This window comes from Phyllostomus hastatus, unplaced genomic scaffold (genome assembly GCF_019186645.2).
Source record: "Phyllostomus hastatus isolate PE091 unplaced genomic scaffold, TTU_PhHast_1.1 phas_contig_254, whole genome shotgun sequence".
Lineage (NCBI taxonomy): Eukaryota > Metazoa > Chordata > Mammalia > Chiroptera > Phyllostomidae > Phyllostomus > Phyllostomus hastatus.
In genome coordinates, this window is record NW_025333810.1 from 12,248,961 (window position 1) to 12,272,096 (window position 23,136).

Sequence of the window (23,136 nt, forward strand, 5' to 3'; positions counted from 1 at the left end):
GGGTAGGGATGACAGTTACAGGAGGCACTCCCTCTCAGGTTCACGCAAGGGCAGGACTGGCGCTGACAGGAACAGGACAGTGCATACTGCCTACTGTTTGACCCCAAAGTGCCCTTCTTGCCCTGAGCTCAAGATGTAAAAATAGTGGCATTGGACTGACAAGAAGTGAGCCTAGGGCAAAACATGCAATGACAATAAGAGGCTGATTTTTCGATGGAAGGAGAGGCTGGCAGTGTGTGAAACAGGATGAGGCCTGCAGGTGAATGACACCCTTCACCACGTTTTCATCAGGCCCCTACTAGGCACTGGTGCAAACAGGCTCTCAATAAATGTAATTGCTGAGATGATAGCTGGTTTATCAACTAGAGGAGATGAAGGCAGATGAATAAACCTGGAGAGAACTAAGCAAATGTGAACTTTTATGGAAGCCTGAAATCTGAAGGCAAAAATTCTACGGTGGTCCAAACTTCCGTACCTGCTGACTGTCCTACCGTGGGTGTGTTAGATGTGTTCTGTGGAAAGGAGGATTTTCATGATTTTTAAATAATTTCAAAGCCTTATAAATAATTATATGGCATTGTTTACAAATCACTGCAAAATAATGTTTGCTTGTTAATGACTAGTATGTATTTGTACTAATGACTAATATGCATTTGTACTTGGCACGCATCAGGTGCGAAAAGTAATGTCAGCATTTCACCTAGACACTCTTGGATCCCTTTGAACGGTCATCGTGTGACAACCTCTCCCTCCTATTTTACTTCCCAGCCTCAATATGTTGTCTGTGCGCTTCTGTTTTCAGTGGCTTTGCACCTGCCTGCCTTTGCAGAAGGCTCACCCTGGCTGCTGGGCTATGCCAGGCCGTCCCAAACTGAAACCAGAGAGGGCCTGTGGGTTTCTGATCCCTTTTACCTCAGCACCAGATGGCGTGAAGACCACACCCTTCAAAATGAATTACAGGGTCTTCCTGACCTGCTTCCTTCCTCTCTTCTGAGAACCCACACCCTTCTTTTATAGTCCAATCATTCCAACATGCTCTCACATAGCCCCTGGTTATTGCACTTTTGTCTGGGATCTTGTGCTGGAAATATTCCTTCCCTGCTCCCACTCCTTATTCAGCTAACCTCAACTTGTCCTTGAGTTCTCAGCTGAAAATTAATTTCCTCATGGAAAGTTTCCCTCATCTCTTAAATCTGGGTTTTCAGAGTATCTATGATGTAATCCCAGAATGCTTTTCACTTCTCTAACAAATTTATTTGCCATTTGTGCAAGTTTAATTTACTTTCTCACCAACTAGCCTAAGGGCTTTGCGAGGGCAAGGATAAAGCTTTGGCTTTGCTGTGGTAAAACCCATGGCATAGCACGGTGCTCACATATACAAAATACATAAAAATATGCATTGTGAATTAATGGGTGGGTTGATTTGATTAATCAATCAATATATGCTTATAAATAGAAATTACTTGACACTGTGCCTTATTTTATTTATTCACATATGTATTTGCTGGCTCTACACACTAACCCTGTAAGTTATAGTGAAGGATATTAGCATATGTATGGACTGCTCCCTTCTCTAAGCGAGTGCAAAGCCACTTTAGGAATTGACACATAAACACATACAGTGAACTATTTAAAGATGGTTTTCTATTGATTTTTTAAGAGGTACAGTGTCCTACGGTAACCAAAAAGTTATGCTTTTTTTCAGATTATACTTTCTCATGTGGGTGACTACCTGGCCACAAATGCACGAGCTGTCCTTCTGCCCTTTCCCTCAGTTTAAATGCACTTACTTAAATACTGTAGAATTAGGGTTGGGTGGGCTCCTATGCCAACCATTCAATAAATATTCTGTGAATATCATTGTCTTTCAGACAAAGTCAGAGAGGTTTTTTTAGATTTTTCGTAAAGCAGAATTTGCAAAATGCTGGTGTCTTAGCAGGAGTTGCTGCAGAAAGCAGAGCCTAAGAAAAAGATTGTTTACAGGTCCTCTATTTTGGTGTTCTGTCCAAAGGTACAGTAGTGAAGGACTCAGGAAATTAAAATAGAGGAGAGGGAAAAGCAAAATAAGGATTCATTCTCATCCTTTGGGTACCACTGTGGGTGATTGTGCTTGAATTCTCTGAGGATCCATCTATATGAGTTTTGAGATTGTCAGCCAAGGAGGTGAAATGTGTAATGAGTAGCTTGGTACCACACTGGTCAATGTGAGCCCTACTTGCTTTTCCAGTTACTCAGACTTGAGTACTGAATGATTCCCGCAAGTGTAATAAGAAAAGGGAGGGAAAAACTCACTGGGCAGAAAAGTGAAATCTATTCAGTGCTGCTGAAAAAGAAGTGCAATTAGGGTCCCCAGGGATGAGCACTCTGCCTTATCAGTGACTCTGTAAAAGTGAGCTGAGAGATGTGAGGGGGGCATCAAGAGTTATCCTACATACCTTGACAGAGAGTTTTTGTTTGGCCATACCAGGGTCTATTATTGTTTTTCATATAATTGCCAATGTTTAAAAATTAGCAGAATGTACACCACAAACTGCTTTACTTCCTAAAAGTGGGATTGACATCTCTCACAGATGTCTTTTGTTTTGTCATCAGGAAATCTAGCATTTTTCACAGTTCATCACCAATATTTAAGATTAAGGAGATTTCACATAATAATGAGGACTCTCTACTTCACTTCCAAAAATGGACCTTCCACTAGTGCTTGGTCCACATTACCCCAAGGCTGGAAGGAAGTTAGTTACATGTGTATATGCTCAATAGCCCACTAGTGATTCATGTTTCTCTCTCTTCCATGTGCATACCTCTCTGTCTCATGTAGATATTTGTGTCAGAGACTGTTCTGAAGACTGAACCACTTACTAAGGTAGATGGTCAATGCATTTGCCCACTCAGAAACATTATATGCTCATCTTTGGGCATCTGATCTGAACAGATTGTATCACTTGGGCTCCATTTCCAATGCGGCTTTGGGTTGGTTCTGCCAATGAAAGGCATTGGCAAGAGATCAGAGAGCAAGAGAAAAATCAAGGCAGGGAATATTTTCCGGACTCCCTCCCAGCTTCAGCATCACAGTTCCTGAAGTGGTTGGCATTCTGCAAAATCCCAGCACCCTTGAGCTATCACTGGTCCCTAGCAGCATAATTTTTCCCCTTGTCCCTTTCAGGCTCTTGCTAGTCTCTGGGTATCTCAATATTTTGTTTGGTTTCTCTTAAACATGCCTTCATTGATGCAATTTGTTGCCTCATTAAAATCTCCTTAGTGAACCCATGTGATCAAAATCCTGTTTAATGCCAGGGTCTTGACTAATACAGGAAGGCACTTATTTAATTGTTATTATTACTATTTATGATTATTATTATAGTTATTAATGATGAAGCCACCCCCCTCTCAAGAATCCTTTGTCAAACCTTTTTCTACTTTGAAGAAACTGAAGAGCAAGAGCATTCTATTCTGAGCTGCTGGTCATGATCCAGCCCTGTTTTCCTACTTAGCCCACCATGTGCACTACTGGGGCCTAATCCACTGCCTCCCTTTTGTTCTGTGCTGTCTGCTTTAACCTGACAACAGATTGATTGACTATTGGGCCAGGAGCCTCCTCGCTGGGCTCTCAGGTTTCCCGATGCACTTGCCAAGCCTTCGAGTGGCCATAATGAGTTTCCCATGCACCAGCTGCAGCCCAACCTGTCCTGCATGCAATAAGCAAGGATAGTCAAGACTCTTATTTTTCCTCTGTCCTCCAGAGCAGTGTTTTTGATTTCAGATTATTTACTTCCTTGATAACAACAATCTGTGTGAGAAGATGTGTGGTGACCAGGTTTTGATCCTGGCACCTAGGGCAAAGCGTCTTGCAGAAAAGAAGGCACTGGAAACTTTATGGAGGCCATGACTCTGAGTCCTGCACAGCTTGGCATGCTGAGTAAGCTGGGTGTCACTGCTGGGTCTAGCTTGCAAGAGACCAGGGTACCCAGTATCCTAGGCATGTACAAAGTCCTGAAGACCTCAGTCTGCACAGCAGTTATAAGCAAGCCCAGCAGCCCAATTTCAGATTCAGGATTTCAATGGCTTGCAAGTTCCTGCTTTTCCCACTGTATCACAGAACTGGAATGACACGGACTTAGATTTGAATGGCTGCTTTGCCACCTGGGACAAATTACTTACCTCCACTCAACCAATTTTTCCCATCTTAAAAATGAGGATACTAATCTCATTTAGGAGGATGATAATAGATAAGTCTATTGATAGTCCAGGGTCTATCATATAATGATCATTTGATAAGTGTTAGTTTATCTCATAAAATGGAATCCAAACTTCTCATTCCTAATAGCCATAGAATTCTTGCCAAGCATTGGCCAATTTTACTCACTTCTCAGTCACATGATAGAACAGGTTTTAAGAGTATAGTCTGCAAATCAGAAAGCTCTGGGTTGAAGTGTGGCTGCACCTTCCTAATTGTGTGATGCTAGAAATGTCCTAACTTTCCTGCATCTTAGCATATTGTCATGGAATCATATGGCCTTGGTTCACGTTACACCCTTATTAGCTATGCAGCCTTTGGCAATGTAGTTAACTTCTTTGTGCCTCAGTTTTATCTGTATTTTGAGCTTAACACTGGATATCATCTGTTTCACTGGGACATTGAGATAATCAACAGCTTAATTTTTATCAGTTCTTAAAACATTGCCTACTCAACAAAAGTTAGAAAAAATTAGTTTCATTATCTCCAAAGTTGGTGTAATAATATTTATTCATAGAGTTATTTTGAATATGAAATGAAATAATAAATTATGAAGAACCAGATGAAATTGCCAAAATTTGGTCATATGTCAATTTCATATATTTTAGCAAAATAGAGCTGTTAGCATAATGGCTGATACATAATAGATATCACCTGTCACATTTTTATCATTATGTTAAAGTAAAAAGCCACAGATCACACTGACTTGTTTGGATTATAAGTAATCCAATTAAGACCCTATACCCTCTTCCCAGTAAAGCCACTCAATGTGGCTCAGCCTCAGGTGTTGTTTTTGTAGGTGTAGAATATTGGGTCTATCTAGTCTGAGTTTCTGTTAGACAGAAGGGATATGAGCTTTCTTTCCTTATCTATTTTAGTTCTTGAATCCAAATGCTAACTCAAAAAAAAAAAAACCTAAACCCCAAAAGTCCCTTAATACAGCTTCACAGAAGCCTAGCCAAGATCTTGTCTAAAAGATATAGTGGTATTTCTCCTTCAGCCCCCAGAATCTGTGAGGCTTGTGACTCGCTGCCTGAAATTCCTTCTGGTTTGGGCTGTTTCCAGCTTGTGGCAAGTTAGGATTCCATGGTTAGCTGCAAAGTTGCATTTTAAAAACCTCCTCATTTCACTATCCCTAGTTGGCCTGACAAGGACTCCCCCGCCCCACAAAGTGATGGTTATTTCAATAAAGAATTTATGGCTTTTGGTGTGGAACAACAGAACAGCTGGCAAAAAACCCTCTGCAGGCTCTTTCATTGAGCTCAGCTAAGTATGTACCACTCAAGCCTAACATCCAAAAAGCAGGACAGTAGGCAGCCTTTACCAGAGCCCAAGAGAGGAAGGGGCTGGGAGGGCAACAGGGGCTTTGACAACCAGCTCCTCTTGAGAAGATGACCAAGAAGTGTGCTGAAAGGGTTTTGGATTAGATATTGAGTTCAAGAGTGTTTATATAGATTTACACAAATGGTTAAGTTATATAATCAATGTTCTGAAGAGAACCCTCTCTGTAGGTCTGTCTACCTGATTCTAATAAGCATGACTGAATAAAAATCTCTACAGAGAGTGTTTTAAAACTCATTTAAACAAAACTGGCTAGATGAGGTAATGGTGAGTTTGGTAAAAATATTCTGGGATAGAACAAGGGGAAAATTCTTGCCATAAAGATATTTTCATTTAATAATTGGAAAAATGGAATGAAACACCTGCAGTTTATAAATCAAAGTTACCATATGGCATATAACATTTACTAATAAATTCTTATAAGCACAGCCCTAGAAGTGAAGCCCTTTAAAAAGTTTTGCTATAGTGCAATACCATTTTATATTGCTTTACTTCATCCTATAGCTTTCCCCCCCAAACTTTAAGTTAATAGTTTGTAAAATTGTACTTTAAAGTTCATTTCAAACTCTTATGAGTAATAAAAATACACAGCAGAGCAAATTACTGAGGCACAAATGGCAGTGATAAATTAACAATTGAGGCATTGGAATATTCTTTGGCTATCTTTTTCTCAGCTTCTCGTTGATACTTAGTTTTGTGATGATTCTCTGGAAGCAGTATTTTGTCAATGGTAAGGCAGCCAGAGCAAATATATTTTTATTTTCAAACACTGTATTGTAGACAGCTCTAAGTATCAAATACTCATCTGCTTAAAAAATTCTCTCAACCCTTCTTTCCTATCTTGGGAAAGAAAAAGTAGCGATATATCATGATTATTTTTTAATCCTGTATGAACTACTCTTGTTTTTGGCATGTGAAAGAACATTTCTTTTTTAAAGACAGACAACACTATCAATGCTACATCAGGAACCCCTTCCTGGACACAAACTGTCATAGACCCAGGTTCCATGCCCCAGTCCCCATTTATTTCCTAGTACTTGAGGCTGATTACTTCCCACAACCCAACTTAAATGCTGGCTCTGCAGTATAGAAATGGAATAATTAAAAATGCATTACATACACACATCTGAGAGAGCATTGCTTCTTCCAGCAGCAGCCAAACAATGCCAATTGCTTAAGATTTTTGTTTGTTGTGAATTGCCTTTGGTGTCTTTGGCATATGCTTTTGAATATCCTTAATGATTCCAGCTCTTTGCCCTTTGCTGGTAGATTTAATACTTCCAGTTGTCCAAAGGGCTCTGGAAGACAAGGCCAGTGCAAAAGGAGCATGAACAAGTTTTATCAGAAATAATTGTACTAATAAAATATTAAGTCCACTTTTTTCTGTGTCAGTAAACTCACAAGTTACTTACTGTTTAAGAACTGAGTGTATAGCCACTATTTTAGGGCGGGGGGAAGAAAACTTGAGATGGACTTGTGAAGGTTGATGTATAAACCTCACTTGGTGAAAAAGAAATTTAGGTTAGTGAAATAAATTCCTCCAATCTCCTAGATCTTTGTAGGAGTTATATTTTCCATACAAGTCTAATTTTTAGAGCATATATGTGTAAAAATTCTAGGGAAAAAATCTAAACTTAATGTATAGAGAGTGATTCACATTGAGCAAGAAGAGTCCCACTGACATTTCAGACAAAACTGGTCACTACGTTGCAAAATGTCTCTCACCTCTAAAATTGTAATATGATGTCACACATCATATTTAAATAATGCCACACATCAACCTTGTAGTAAGCTATTAATTTATACACACATAAATTGAATATGCCACAAATAACTTATTGTGAATAAATTTTAGGTGGAGTTAACTTCATGTCTTTTTACAAAAACTATTAAAATTAAAAATAAACTTTACAAATATTTTCATATAATTTTTCTATATCTTTTAATCTGCCTATGCTTTAGCCAAATTGCACACAGGCTGTTTTTCAATTCATAATATAGTTATTGTGTTCATGAAAATGAATCAAAATTCTACTTGTAACATTTGCTACAATATACTATAATATATTCAATGAAATTAAAATTGAAGTCTGCAAAAATATTTTTGATCTTTCACATTTTTATATTGAAAGGTTTTTTTTAGTCCAAGACAATAACTATTACTGTATGTACTACAATTTTCCCCTTATTTTCCATTGCTCTTCTGAAACTTTGGCAATGATGTAGGTTAAGTAGAAATTCAGGAAATTATTATTTTTTATTTTTTAATTCACATTGATTTTACATTAAGATATTATTAATGGAAACAATTGTTTAATGAATAGTTTTTTCATACAACACTTTAAAATACTAGAGGCAGTTATTTTCTTAACACTTTTAAAATATGTCCAAACCCATAATTTAAAGTTGAAATGTAACTAGAGCTCTGAATGGCCATAGAAAATCCTGGAAATTGTGTTTGGCACATCCAACTTAGTGAGGTCGGTATTAATAGATCTCAGTGGTAGTTGTCATCTCTAAAGCATAATGCAGTTTTTTGTCTCAAGAAAAATGATGGAAAAACTTGAATAAATTTTAACTTTAATCTAAAGCAAAGAAACACAAGTATGCTGAATATTCTTCACTCCTCCATGAAAACTGAAAGACAGGTCTATAAATTTAAACCTCAAAAGTGACATAGTAATAAATTATAATGTTTTCTAGAGTACCATGGGCTACTGTTTGCTTTCTAACATATTTTAACTTCTTTTTTAAAATGATGACATAAAAAATACAAGATTTGGCTTATTTTATTTCTAAGGAGGAGAAAAGTTTTTTGAAATTATATAAATGAACTCAAGGGAAAGATAAATTTTAAAGAATTAGGCACATATTTCTTAATATTAAACCATATATATAACCATAGTAATGATGCAAAATACTTAAATAAATAAACAAAATGCAATAAGTGAATTTTTTTACATCTCAGTAGTAAAATATCATCTATGTAGAATTACATATCAAATTGGAGGTGCTAAACAAATCAATTATTAGCCTGACTGCCCACTGATAAAAATAATAGGAATGATCATATCTGATAAATATGATAGGAATTTATCTTTTGGGGGATAAAAAAAGAAAACATACTCACTTTTGTCATGAAGAAATAAGACTGAAAAGTTTTCTCTACACAAAGTGACAGTTTTGTAACACTACAAAACTGTCTAAGATGATTTAAATGCTTGGGAAACAGATAAGATGTATACATCAATGAGTGTTTATTTATGAAAACTACCAAACATTGAGTAAGAACAGTGGGAACATGTATCATTCTTGATTGGCAATGCTCCTAATTCATTCCTCATCTCTTTTGGCAAAGTAATTCAACCAGGATGGGCAGACCATGAAAATTAGCAGTCTGGCTGCTACTACAGGCAGCTGGCTCCTTTGAAATGAAACACTGTCAGTTAAAGTGGTGAGGTCTGTGAAGACCGAACATGGAGGACCAGCGGCTCTGTGAGCCTGAGGTTTTAATCATTTTAAGGTAAGCAAATAACTTGTAACAAGGGAATTTTCCAGGGAGTTCCAGGTATGAGCCAGTGTAGGAGGTTAATAAGCTCTCCCAGCACAGGCTTGTGTTGACCTAACCCTGGACTCATCCAGAGCAGAGACTGAAGGGGGCTCAAGGCACCTATGCCTCACTGGCCAAGGGAACCTGTGCATACATGCAGAAGAGAAATGTGAGGTCATGACATAAAATAAGAGACACAGCAGACTTGAAAATTGCTTAAACATTTAATGTGTTTCTTAGGTCCCTCAGGGAGCCATCAGCTCCCCGAGACTAGGTGAGCACAACTTCTGATCAATTCTTCTGATGCTCAGACACAGGAGAAATTCCCAGGGGTTCAAACAAAACAAAACAAAACAAAACAAAACCCCCTACAACAACAACAAAAAAACAAAACAAAAAAAATAATTCACAATACAGGGAAAATAGGTTTCACAGTTTTAATCCAGAGAAGTTGCTAAGCTAACAAATAAAAACAATTACAACCCTCAATGAGAAAATATCAAAATCTAGAATTACTAAAATATATAAAATGCCCAATATTACACAAAAATCTCACAAGACAGTCAAAGAAATTTTAAAAAGTTACACATACTTGGAAAAAATAGAAAGCATTATTAACTGCCTCCAAATACTGGATTTAGTACACAAAAATTGCAAATCAACCATTATATTTTCAAAGAACACTAGACAGCTGTATTTAAAGATTTAAAGGAAAGTGTGACAACAATGACTCAACAAATAATGAATATCAACAAATAGACAAGGATTATAAAGGCAAAACAAATGGAAATGCTTACAAAGTAGTTAAGAATAATTCAATAACTTAAATAAGCTTAGAATAACTATTAAAAAGCTTAAAGTGTGAGCACTCAAACATTTTCAAATGCTCTGGGTGCTACAGCCCAAGCCCATTTTAAAGGCTTACATTTTTCTCAATGTGCGTAGTATTTCAGAAATACTTTATGTTCATCTTGGCTCAAGCTGATTCTAGAAATTTCTCCATTTCTTTGTTCCTCCTTGCATTCCAAAAATACCTGCTCAAAAGCAGCCAGCAATCCCCTTTGAGCATTCTACAAGGGAAAAAATAGTAAGAAAACCAACTATAACAATTTTTTGTACAATCTTAATAAAAAAGAAAATATAAACTTAGTATAACCTGTATTTTTCCAGGAGAACAAGACTGAAAATCCATTAATAGATGAAGAGGTATATCTGTCTGCTACTAAAAAAAGGGGGGATGGGTGGAGAGAGAGAGAGAGAATCCAAGTGAAAAAGTTGAATTGAATTAATCAGTTTCACATGTTGAGGTTACCAGATCTACAGTCTACAAACTTCTGTTTTACTCAATAAACCAGAAGCACAATGGTTTGCATTTATTTTTGTTAAGAAATTTTATAACAAAAAGCGATGTGAAATCAAGCTAAAGTAAATACAATAATATTAAGTGTTAGAAGAGTTCAGAGTTGAACAAGAGTGCATGTGACCTTGTGATCAGAAAAGCTTGAACAATGGCTGCATTGCAGATTGTGAATTGGCCACAGCATCTTATTAGATGAGTATGGCTGGGATATATGTTATTTTCTTTTCAGGGAAATTGAGTACTAAAGGTGTGGAATGCAGGAGAGATTAAAGAGTTTAAGGTTAGACAACAAAATCAGAACCTTGTATTCTTTTATTTAAATTATACTTTATTGATTATGCTACTATAGTTGTCTCATTTTTTCCCCCTTTGCCTCAGTCCATCCAGCACTCCACACTCCCCTCCACACCATTTTTCCCATCTATGGGTTATGCAAATAAGTTCTTTGGCTACTCCATTTCCTATACTGTACTTTATGTCCCCATGGCTATTCTGTAAATACCTATTTGTACTTCTTAATCCCCTCACCTCTTTATGCATTTCCCTACAACTCCCTCCTATCTGTCAACAATTAAAATGCTCTCTGTATCCATGATTCTGGCTCTGTTTTTATTTTCTTAGTTTGTTTTTTAGATCCAATTATTGATAGATATATATTTATTGCCATTTTATTGTTCATAGTTTTGATCTTCTTAAATAAGTTCATATAAAATGGTTTGGTGAGGATGAACTCCTTCAGTTTTTCTTGTCTGAAAAAAAAAGAAGCTCTTTATCTGTTCTTTGATTCTAAATGATATCTTTGCTAGGTAGAGCAATCTTAGCAGTAGGTCTCTGCTTTTCATGCCTTTGAATATTTCTTGCCAATCCCTTCTAGCCTGCAAAGTTTCTTTTGAGAAATCAGTTGACAGTCTTATGGGAACTCTCCTGTAGGTAACTGCTTTTCTCTTGTTGCTTTTACAATTCTCTGTTTATCTTTAACCTTTGTAATTTTAATTATGATGTGTCTTGGAGTGGGCCTCTTTGCATCCATCTTGTTTGGGACTCTCTGTGTTTCCTGGACTTGCATGTCTATTTCTTTTACCAAATTAGGGAAGTTTTCTTTCATTATATTTTCAAATTAGATTTCCAATATTTTACTTTTTCTCTTCTCCTTCTGCTACTCCTATGATGTAAATGTTGACTTGCTTGAAGTTGTCCCAGAAGCTGCTTCCACTATCCTCATATTTTTGGAATCTTTTTTATTCTTATTATTCTGATTGGTTGTTTCTTGCTTCCTTATGTTCCAAATAATTGACTTGATTTTTAGCTTCAACCACTCTACTATTGTTTCTGGGTAAATTCTTCTTTATTTCAATTAGTGTATCCTTGGTTCTCACTGGATCTTTTTTTATGCTGTTGAGGTCCTCACTAAATTCTGTGAGCTTTCTTATAACCAATATTTTGAACTCTGAATCTGATAAGTTGCTTATCTCCATTTTGTTTAATTCTTTTCCTAGAGTTTTGATCTGTTTGTTTGTTTGTTTTTTTTTCATTTGGGTCAGGTTTCTTTGTCTCCTCATTTTGGCAGCCTCCCTGTGTTTGTTTCTATGTATTAAGTAGAGCTGTTATGACTCCCTGTCTTGGTAGCATTGTAAGAGGGTGCAGCCAAGAAGGGGGGCCCAAATAGGGGTTTGGAATATGGTCCAGAGCTCAAGGTGTCCAGGAAATATGAGAAAACTATATAGGATGTCCTCACCCCTACCCCCCTACAGGTTTGAGTTGGGGGAAGGGACAAGTGGAGCAGGGCCATTGAGGGCTGTTTTGCATAGCAACAACTTTGCAGCTAACCTCTGGCATGGTTATTTAACATATCTATAACCTTTAACTGGCTTCATAGATATTTTAAATAGCTGTGGCTTTGCTTTGAGCCAGGGGGATGGAAATGACTTCTACCCAAGATATAACTGGGAGGCAACTCTTCCTGGTTACGGCACCTGCATGAGAGCTTGGAGATGATTGGCTCCACACTATGGGGCCATGCCTGCCCAAACTCACTATGGCAGCCCAGTGAAGCTGGAAGGATACGGGAATGTTGGCAGGTGTAACCAATTGTAGGAGGAGTCAGAAATGGGGCTGCAGAGGAAAATTAGCATGGGGATTTAAACCCAGATGCAGCAGCCATTGGAGGGAGAATCACACAGCTTTGGCAGAGTGGGGACCATGTGGCATTGGGGTGCTCCCTTTTGCTACACGGCTTAGGAAGGAGGAGAGACTTTGCCTGGGAGAAAAGGGGCGAAAGGACTCTTGCTGGTGGGTCATGAGAAGGTGCCACATGACTTTGGATTAGCTAGACATCCTGGCGGCGACACAGCTGATGGTGCCAGGAGCCTGAATCATGGACTTCTGCTTCTTTTCCTGAGATACAGTACCCCAGATTAGGGCAGAGGGAGAAGGAAGGACTATGTGCATCCGTAGGTATCCTAAAGGACTTTAATAGTTTAATGAAGACATTAGGTCACTACTCTGAGCCTGTATAGCTTTAAATAAACATTTCCTTTCCTTTCCACAAATCTCTGGCATTGAGAGACGTCTTTCCTTTGGCAGTGTACATAGTGAACCTAGTAGGGGTTCCTTTCAGTAATATTATATTGTACTCCTCCCCCCTTGAGTCTGTTCTATAATAGCATGGCCTAATATAATAAGTATCCTGTAGAGTCCAGTGGCACAGCATTCCCTATTACCTAAGCTGGGTGCTTGAGGTGTGCCCTTTGTGCAGGCTGAGGGCACCCTCTTCTTATAGTTGAGCCTTGGTTGCTGTTGGCAGATCAATGGGAGGGATTTACTCAGGCCAGTCAGTGGCAAGGATTGGCTGTGACCACTTACCACAAACCTCCACCCTCCATGTAGGATCAGCTGTGCAGGGCAGGGTGATTCGTGTTCTGATATGGTCTGTGGCTGTGTACTGGATGCATAGACCCTCAGGTTTCCCAGGTGGTACTGTCCAAGGTTAGCCCCCACCTGTGTTTTGTCCTGGGCCACCCTATCTGAGTTATAAAGCAATCTTATATGGCTGCTACTTGTGCTGGGTTTGGGGAGTCCCAAGTGAAGCCAAGATATGAATCTAGGTTGGCTGCTACTTGTGCTGTGCCTCGGGCCACACAGCATAAATTATGGAGTTCTGGGGGCTCACTGAGGCTATTTGTTGCTTGTTTGAAAGAATTTAGGAAGTCGTGAAGTATGACCCAAGACCAGCCATTCCTTTGGAGAAGCCACAGTTAACATCTGTAAGTTTGGTGGGACAGAGCCTCAGGTGGTCTCCAGGCCAGGGCAAACAGTGTTAGCCAGGTTGATGGACTCTCAGATATGGCACCTGCCTGTCAGATCTGTGACTCTGTTGGGGGGAGCATTCAGAAAAAGGGCAATGGCCTCTGCCCCCTTTTCTCTCTGGGAGAAAGCTGTCCCCCAGTTCTCACTTTGATGCCAGGTACTTCAGTTCCTCCCTGTATGCCCCTGGTGTGGAAGCACAGAGAGAGTGAGTCTGAATAAGTCTGTGTGTGGGTTATTTAAGAGGAACTGCTTGGGAATTCACAAGTCTCATTCACTGACTCAATACTTGCTGTTTTTTACAGCCAGAAGTTATGCAGACTTATATTTCTGACACTAGAACCCTGAGCTGGGACTCTGGTGTGGGGCTTGGACTCCTTGCTCCTGAGATATCCCTCCTGAATTTTTATTCACTACACATGGATATGGGACCAGCCTGTTCTCTGTCTCCTCCCCTCCTGCTAATGTGGATAGATGTGATTTCTTTAATTCTTTAGTTGTCGGACTTCCATTCAACTCAATTTCTGACAGTTCTGTATGATGATTATTCTATAATTGAGTTGATTTTGATGTGGTTGTGCCAGGCAGCAACCCATGTTTACCTGTGCCACCACCTTAGGACTTTGAATTCTTTTACTCAGCTGCTCAAAGACCATCAGTGGTTCCTCATTGCTAAATGCAAAAAACACAACCTTGAAAAGTCAATGTGGTAGTTACATAAAGATAGATTGAAGGGACAGAATGTGGGAGGCAAAAATATTTCAGAGAAACGTTTTTTCAGAAGAGACAGTTTTCATCTGAGGAGGCCTATTGATTACTTCCAGACCACCCAAATCAAGCCAAATGTAAGCTTCATTTTTATGAACACAAACGTCCCAACTCTGACAAGTTTACACGCATGATTGACAAGCATGTGGCCCCTGACTCAACTCAAGCATTCTTCAGTGACTTTGCATTTTTCTTCACATCTTACAAGCTTTATGATACACATATTTTCAAGGAATTTACTTTTATGTATCTCCTAACAATGTAATTAAACCTGTAGCTCAGCTATAATATATATATATTTTTATACTACACACTATCATAAAAATGTTATACACAGCACCATCTGTTGGCTAAGGTATCTTTAATAGATGAAAAATGTTTTATGCAAATTAGATTACAATATCATTAAGAAGTTTGAACAGAGAAAGGGAAGGCAGCTTTAATTTAGATTAGAAAAATATGAACTCTTTATGTGATTATTCATAAGGAATGAAGCCTGATAATTCAGATTATTTTGGCCTCTGCAAACAGTAATAGCATCAATTATGAAATTGATCTAGTACAATAATAACTTACCTTAATCAGAGACAACATAAATAATGAAGAAGCCATATCCCATACATTTCAAGCACACAGACCTCATCTAAAACAGATATAAACAGTGAATGTGTTCTGTTTGAAGATGAAACAATGTATTTTTTTTAAATCTTATATAATAGCAACACCATTTAAGATGCAGTTAGAAGATAAAATTAACCAATTGTATGTTACATATTCCTTCTTCCTTCAACTTGTGAATATTTAATGGTGAAATATGTATAGATATATAGTGAGTTAAGGGGAAATTTTAGCTATATTTACTTGTATTTCCTTGGGAATTCAGGAATGGATCTCTGTTCTTAATATTTATCTTTTTGTGAGTATTTGTGGCAAGGACCTAAGCAGATTCTGCTTTGGATTTTTTGTCAGAGGGTGGGAGGGTTTTTATTATGGTTTTATCTCTTGCCATTAAGAAATAATAACTGAAAGTTATCAAAGAAATTTGAGGTTTCTTTAGATCCAATGTAGTAGGTAAGGCTTAATGCTTTTATCTCTTGTCTGTTCCACTTATTCAACACCCACTAAACATTAGCTTGTTGGCCTAATTGTTTTGAGCTAAATAAGGCTTTCATGGTTTCATATTTGTTTGCACAATATATTGTCCCTTTCTGAGAATGCTCTTCTTTTCTTTCTTTTCTTGGTAAACTCAGACTCACCTTTCAATAGTCATTTCAACTCGACTTTCCAAGGGCTTTAATATGACCTCCGCTTATTTCCCCAGCTTTGTTTCTCTTCAGTCTCCCATGTGTGTGATATGTTCCACCTATGCTGAACTTTCTTAAGTTCCTAGAACAAGTCATAATCTGTTTCCTAGATATTTGAATTTTCTCTTAGCCCACAATGCTTTCTTTTTCAGCACATCTCATCATTACTTTATAATTCTGTGTGTCCTGAGATTTGAAATAGATGATAGAGTTGGTAGATTAGCAAAAAGGGATAAACAATTCTGTAAAATAAAAATATTAAAAATTGAGTAACCAAGTGGTCTGTTTCCTATAATACAAATGTATATTTTATTAGAGGTGTAGCAAAGTCATATCCTTCGGAGGTTCTACCAGACTGGGCAGCCTATTGGGTTAAAGGAGTTATGCATGTACAGCTTCTTTTCACTATAATAATAACTCTTAGTAGATCACTGTGCATTTAATAACTGCTTAGGAATACCTGTTGACCTGATTTGAGAAATTTCACCGGCAGTGTTGCTTTCTCTCTTTCATGATAAGAACAGTTTTTAAATATAACATTGCCTAAAATTAGGACACTAAAACCACAGAGACCATTACGTAAGGCAGGTCCATTTTTAAACCTAACGAACTTGAAGGTGTCCTTTTGAGCAGGAAGTTTTTTTAATGGGAAGAAATAGCTTCATTACTTTGTCCTTTCTTTAGGAGTAAGAACTATCCTTTTAACAAGCAGCTTGCTCTGTCTCATGGGATATCATTTTGGCCGCTGAGAAGGAATGTAAGACTGTTGGTCTGATTTTAAATGCTTGTACATGGTCATCTAAGTCCCTGAAGAAACTTTTAGGGTCTGGCTGAGGCTAGCGCTATTGAAAACAATAAATATGTTTCCAGAAACTCAGAGCAATAGGGAGTGAAATAATTCACCTGTAACCTTCAAAAACTTTAGTTTCCTGTTGGGAGCATGGATTTGGTCTTTTGCCTCATTTGACTATGGATTTTGAGTTGCCTCATTAAATTTTTCACTGGGTTGGGGCCAGGTTTGGGGGAGGGGATGGAGAAGTATGAAGAATTGAAAAGGTATAGGCTGCTTATGAGGCATATTTCTCCCCTATGCATTTGGAGTTTAATATGTTTAAGAGTTTGGGGAGAAGGAGTTGTATTACTTGCAAAGGGATAAATTCTGCTCTCAAAAACATAAAATAATCGCTATGTAAGTTAGTGGTAATACATACAAAAAATGTTGATGTTTTTATTTACTACTATAACTATTAGGCAAAGGGCTAATAGTAGAAGCATTCAGCCTCACAATCTCAACTTTGCACATTGAGTTATGACTGTGCAACTTAGTCTAGTCCAGTTTCCTGTGTAAATTAAAGTACAACATTCTCTAAGGAAAATCTAATAGTAGAAATTTGTTGACAAACGTGGTTACTCATTATATGTATGAATTAAGACAATTTCAACATGCACATGCTATTTCAGAACTTGAGATACCTGCATGTCAATTATTGACACAGAGAGAGAGAGAGGCATTTATATGAGATTATATGTGTTCTAGGAGATATTATACACTGTGTATCACTTAATAGCCATAGAACATTATAGAGCAACAATTTCTTATGGATAAGAAACAAGAAGGTTTAAGATGAGAAACAAGAAGGCTTAGGAAGTTTAAATAACAAACCCAATGTCACTTAAAAATTGTCGGGTTGCACACACTTTAATTTTCAGTATCCCTTAAATATCCAATGCACAGATTCAAAGCAAGATGAAAGGCAGGAGAATTTGGTTTTCTTGATAATCTCAATTCTTTGTGTGAGAAAGTAACCAACTTGATAGTGAAATTGAAGACATCTCTAAAAGTACTAAACATTCATGGTTTACAATTTTTTTATTAGAAGAGTTTATTAAAAGAATGTGTTGATAGGATGTGCACTATGGTAGTTTCTTCCTTGTCAGGAGGTCACTGGAAAGTGACAAATAGTCCCTCTTCTCTTTTACCACATGGAAGAATGACAGAAGCACAAAGTGTCAGCAGTATGACACACTGCTTCTGAAACCCTGTACACAGGGTTTGCAGAGAGGATCCTTCCTGAAGTTAACACATAGGATCCTTATCAAGTGAAAGCAACAGAACAGTGAGCCCAGGAGAGTGAAAAGTTCAACTTGTATTTCTGTTTTCAGATCTAAGAAGCACAGGGTTTGCATAAACCCTGTAGATTTACAGAAGAAGTTAGCAAAGAAGCCCTCTATCACTTCAGAGTGTCTGTTTAAAGACTGAATCCAATGCAGTTCCTCATTCAAAGTGTGAACATTAAGGACTCATGGTCCAAAGAATATCTGGGTTGGGGAGACTGGAGACCTCTGTGTTCACTACATGACTGAGAGAAAAAACCCTAAATCTATTGCTTAAAAACAATGGCTTTGAAAGCACTGTTAGCGAAGATCTTCTCTAGATGTGTTATAAGAAATATATGCATTAATTATGTTCTTAACTTTTTCAGTGTATCTCTTCAGCTCAGACCATTGCATTTGAGCCACAAGAACCAGTCTCCCAAGGAGCTCTAAACCACAGTCTCCTAGTTCACTGTTAACCTGTATCTTCATCAATTAATACTGTGAATAACTTTGTTATGAAAATAAAATAAACAAGTGATTTTATGTCAGTTATGTGTGCCATGATAGACACCCTCATTACAAAATGTGTTCTACATTCTAGCAAGGATATTAGATTATGAGCCAACAAGAATGTGAAAGGCAACTAAAACAAATATAATAATACAGTGTCTTAAGTGAGTTAAAGCAAGGAACACTGGTACATTGTGAGAAAAAAATATATAAGTAGTTATAAAGAGAGGTCTTGACCCAAGTTCATTCACATTTAAACAGGCCAGAAATAAAAGAATCAGGTTATTTCTGAAAGTCATTGTGAGTGAGATTGATGCTTCCCGTCTTAGGAAATCAATACTATGTCATCTCTGTAGTACGTCTTGATTTGTAATTCATACAGTCTTATGAAATGTCATAAATCTCAAAGAAAAAAAGGGCTTCATGTAAGAAAAACTGAAGTTAGAGAAAATGATGACTATCCCAGATATTACATTTTTCCCTTCTCTTCTACCTATTGACTTAAACTTCACACTAAGAAGCCATGAGGTCCATCAAAAGGTATCATTGGAAGTCAGGCCATATTTGTTATTCAGTTATTGGAAGTCTGACTTACAAGTTAGTCACTATATGGAACTGAGAAATGTTTATATTTTATAAGGCAGTTAAAAAACATAAATGGATACATTATTTTAAAAATTACTGAAATATTCTAATGCTTTAACATTGTATTTTAATTTATGATCTATGCATTTAGCATGTAAGTACCATGAAGGTAACAGGAATAGGGTATAGTTTCACTTATTACATTAAATTTGATATGATGTCTTAAATGAGAGCTAGTTGATACAACTCCTAGGGTTGAGGCTAGTTTCTGTTTTCTAATATATAAAAGTATTATCTACTTCTACCTTAAGAAGGAGTATACAATATAGTCATTTCTTCTTTTTTTGAAGTCTCATTTCAAATTTGTGACCTGTACCTGATTCATATCTTGTTATACATTATTTAATCCTTAAGATTCTAAGTTTTTAAAAGAAATGGACAGTATCTTTTATTTATTTTTAGTCTCTATATTGGACAGAAAAATTTAGACATATATTAGTCTCTCAATAAATATGCATAAAGTAGCATAGCACAGCATAGTATAAAATAGGGTAGAATAGAATGTTTTATTTCTCACTCAGTAAAATCTACCTGCAAGAGTAGAAAACTAGGCTTCCTTACATTATTGTTTATAACTTCAACAAAAGAAGAAAAGTGGAGGTTTTGGTCCACAACACAGATGCCCTCATCTTGATCAACTGAGCAGCAAACCTAGCTTCAGACTGCTAAGTTTCATTTTCTAATTCAGGTGAGAAAACTTTTTTGTCATTGAGGCCAACTTTACTTAGACTTTCATTTTCCTTTAGCGCACCATGAAATATTGTCTGATCCAAACAATAGGAATACTATACTCTATAACATTCACTGTTACAGAATCAACCAAACCATTGCACACTTTACTACACAAATATGTTCCAGCTACCTACCCACCCTGCTATCTGCCAATCTGGCTTAAAAGAAATCTTGGCAATTTACAAGAGATGTTTAGCTCCATTCCACAAGAAAATAGGATGGTTTTTTGGCAGTGTACGAGAGCCAGTGCTCATGAGAGCCAATGTTGCACATTTTTCTCCACTCTGCATTTAGTGACATCATGTTAATAGCATAAAATTGACCATGGCAGAAATATTTACACCATAGGAATTGTCAAACCCTATGAATTAAGCCTCTTTTTTTCCCCAAAGGCCAGTTGTTAGATTTACTAGTCTACCACTGGTTTTCAGTTCCCTTTTTTAAAAAAAAGGTTTTTTTTAAAGATTTTATTTATTTTTTTTTAGAGAGGGGAAGGGAGAGAGAAAGAGAGAGAGAGAAACATCCACGTGTGGTTGCCTCTCACGTGGCCCCCACTGGCCTGCAACCCAGCGATGTGCCCTGATTGGGAATCGAACCTGTGATGTTTTGGTTCACAGCCCGCACTCAATCCACTGAGCTACACCAGCCAGGGCTTTAAAAAAAGTTAAAAAAAAAAACCCTACCTCCTCTCATTTCTATTTTTTAAACTGTTGCTTTCAAACTCTCTTATTATAAACTGATAACTATAAATGATCATCGCATCAAACAAGCCTATCAAAGTAGAGATTTACAGATTTATTTTGAAAAACAGATATTTTAGTTTTTACTCATCTGAAGTAACTGTAAGCAAAAGGAAAAATTGCTACTTTTTAATATTCATTACAAATATATAGTATTTTGATGAATGTGTTTCCATACTCAATGTCTTATAAACCTTATACAACCTTTGAAAATTAAAAATTTAGAAAGCATTCCTTTATATCTGGATTTGTAAGTTTGTTTCACTGAGGACTGAATTTTTCTTCCTATTATTTTCTACCTGCTAACTTTGCACTTTTGGAATGCTCTTCAAATAGTGGTAGATTGCAGAATATTATTGATGATTTTTTAGGGTGGAAGTATTAATAAAAATATTAGTGTGAAATTATAATGTGTATATTTAACCATTTATGCACATTGACTATATTTAAATGGTATTTTCCTCCCTTATTGTCTGTGTGGACCTAGAAATTATATAGCATTTTCTCACTCACCTTTAATCTAAATAGAATTATGAAATAAGTATGGAATTCACATGGGATGCTTTCCATTTGTTCCATTATATATGTCAGAGTACATATGATTTATACTTTTCTCCTTAAGTCAAACAACATTAGTTTTCTTTAAACATCTGGCTGGCATCTGGGAGATTTATTCCATGCACTATTAATCAGAATATTATTGTGAAGTTTGGGTAATGACTGATGTGAATAGAATATATTCATATGTAGTAAAGTTCACTTTATTGATTTAATACTACTCAGAGTCCTGGAGTGCTTTGGTTTTCAACACAATTTAAATACATTGCCAAAGCTTTATTTATTTAGTGAATTCACGCAATATTTTCCTTCCAAAGTGCTATGTAGTAATGGCCACCGGGCAAGATTCTAAAAGCACTTTGTCTTCCTCTTCAGTCATTTCCACTGAGCACTTCTCTACATGCTAACTCCGATATCCAACAGCTGTTCAGTTTAAAATTCAATGCACTCTCCTTCTTTTATTCCTTTCTACATTCACTTGTCTAAATCTTGACACTTTCATTTGTCTTTGTTTTCAAAAACCTCTCTACCCCACCCGTCTCTTCTCTTCCAGCTCTGTCTCTCTCTCTCTCTTTCTTCGTAGGAATTATTCCAACCACCAACGAAGAAAAGTAAAAATGTAAGAATTAAATCACTGTTTAGTATCTTGAAAGGTCTTCTCTTTGGTTTTCATGCAGCAGCTTTCCTCTCTACCTTACTGAGAATTGTTTGTTTGCTTTGGCTCTTCTGTGTCTCCTATTTTTATCCCAGTTTAAAGTCCTAAAAAAAAGAGAAACATATTTAAAAAGTGAGTGGAAATTAACACAAAGCTAATAGTGTTCAGTGTTTAAATTATTTTAAAGGCATTCTTTTAACCCAAACTTCCAATTAAAGAAAGTACCATATTTAAACTTTCTAGTCTTGATTTCCATTGATTTTAATATTTTTTAAATAACCCTGTTTTTTAGTTGTTAACTGTCTCAGGGCAGGGACTATGTTTAAACCAATGCATAAAGAACATTGTGCCACATGGATACAAATGGTATGTTTCTGTGGTGATCAAATTAATAATCAAATGCTAACTAGTTTTGTTATTTTTTTCTTTTACTTGTGGTAAAAAATGCTTAGAACAAAAGGAGAGAACGATCTTTGAAATTCCTCTTTCTCATGATATATCTGTAACATTAGAGTGTGAATATGTCTATAACTTTGAAATACTGATCCTGGAGCTAGAATTAGAATTGTAAGTTCCAAAGGAATTAGGACCTGTGGAACCTTCTGGACAAATCCACTCCAATAATTTAGTACCACTCATTATCACAGCTGTCTTTTCATCACCTCAGAGCTTCTTTGAGATATCAGAGATCCTTTATTGATTCTTCATTGCCTAGGAAATATGATGAAGCCTAATCCTGCTTTTAAATAGCGGTGCATACTTTTAATTTCTATGAAAATATGAAATTTGATATTACTCTGTAGTTTCTATCCCAATTTCCAAATGACTTTGCCCTGTGATCATTATGTGTTATTAGACTCTGACTGAGGTCTTCTCCAGCTGTGGCTATATGAGTCACTGGTTAAGGAATTCCTTTATAGATGTTTGGAAAGTGCTCTGGGAGTTGGTGTAGTGGAAGGTGTTTACTTATATGCTGCCTCAGTAAATCAGAGACTGCTATTTCACATGTAGGAAGCCTAATGAGCCAATGGTGACTGCAAAATAAAAGCAAACTGGGTGTTTTTCATCCCACACAGAGCCATTAGGAAGAAGGCAGACCAGCTGTAGATCATGCTGAGTCAGAGCAACAGAACCACCAATTTTACCATTTCCTACCATTGCCTTAACAATCAAGCTTAGCTCTTAGGAGGTCACGAAGCGGTTCTGTATCTAACAGCTGTCATATATTAAAATCATTTAAATAGATGCATCTCTTCTTTATAAGCAAAATTAAGACAGTCTCATGTAAAGGATTTATTTAGTAGATAACTTGGAAAGGAATCTAAATAGAGGAAAGTAG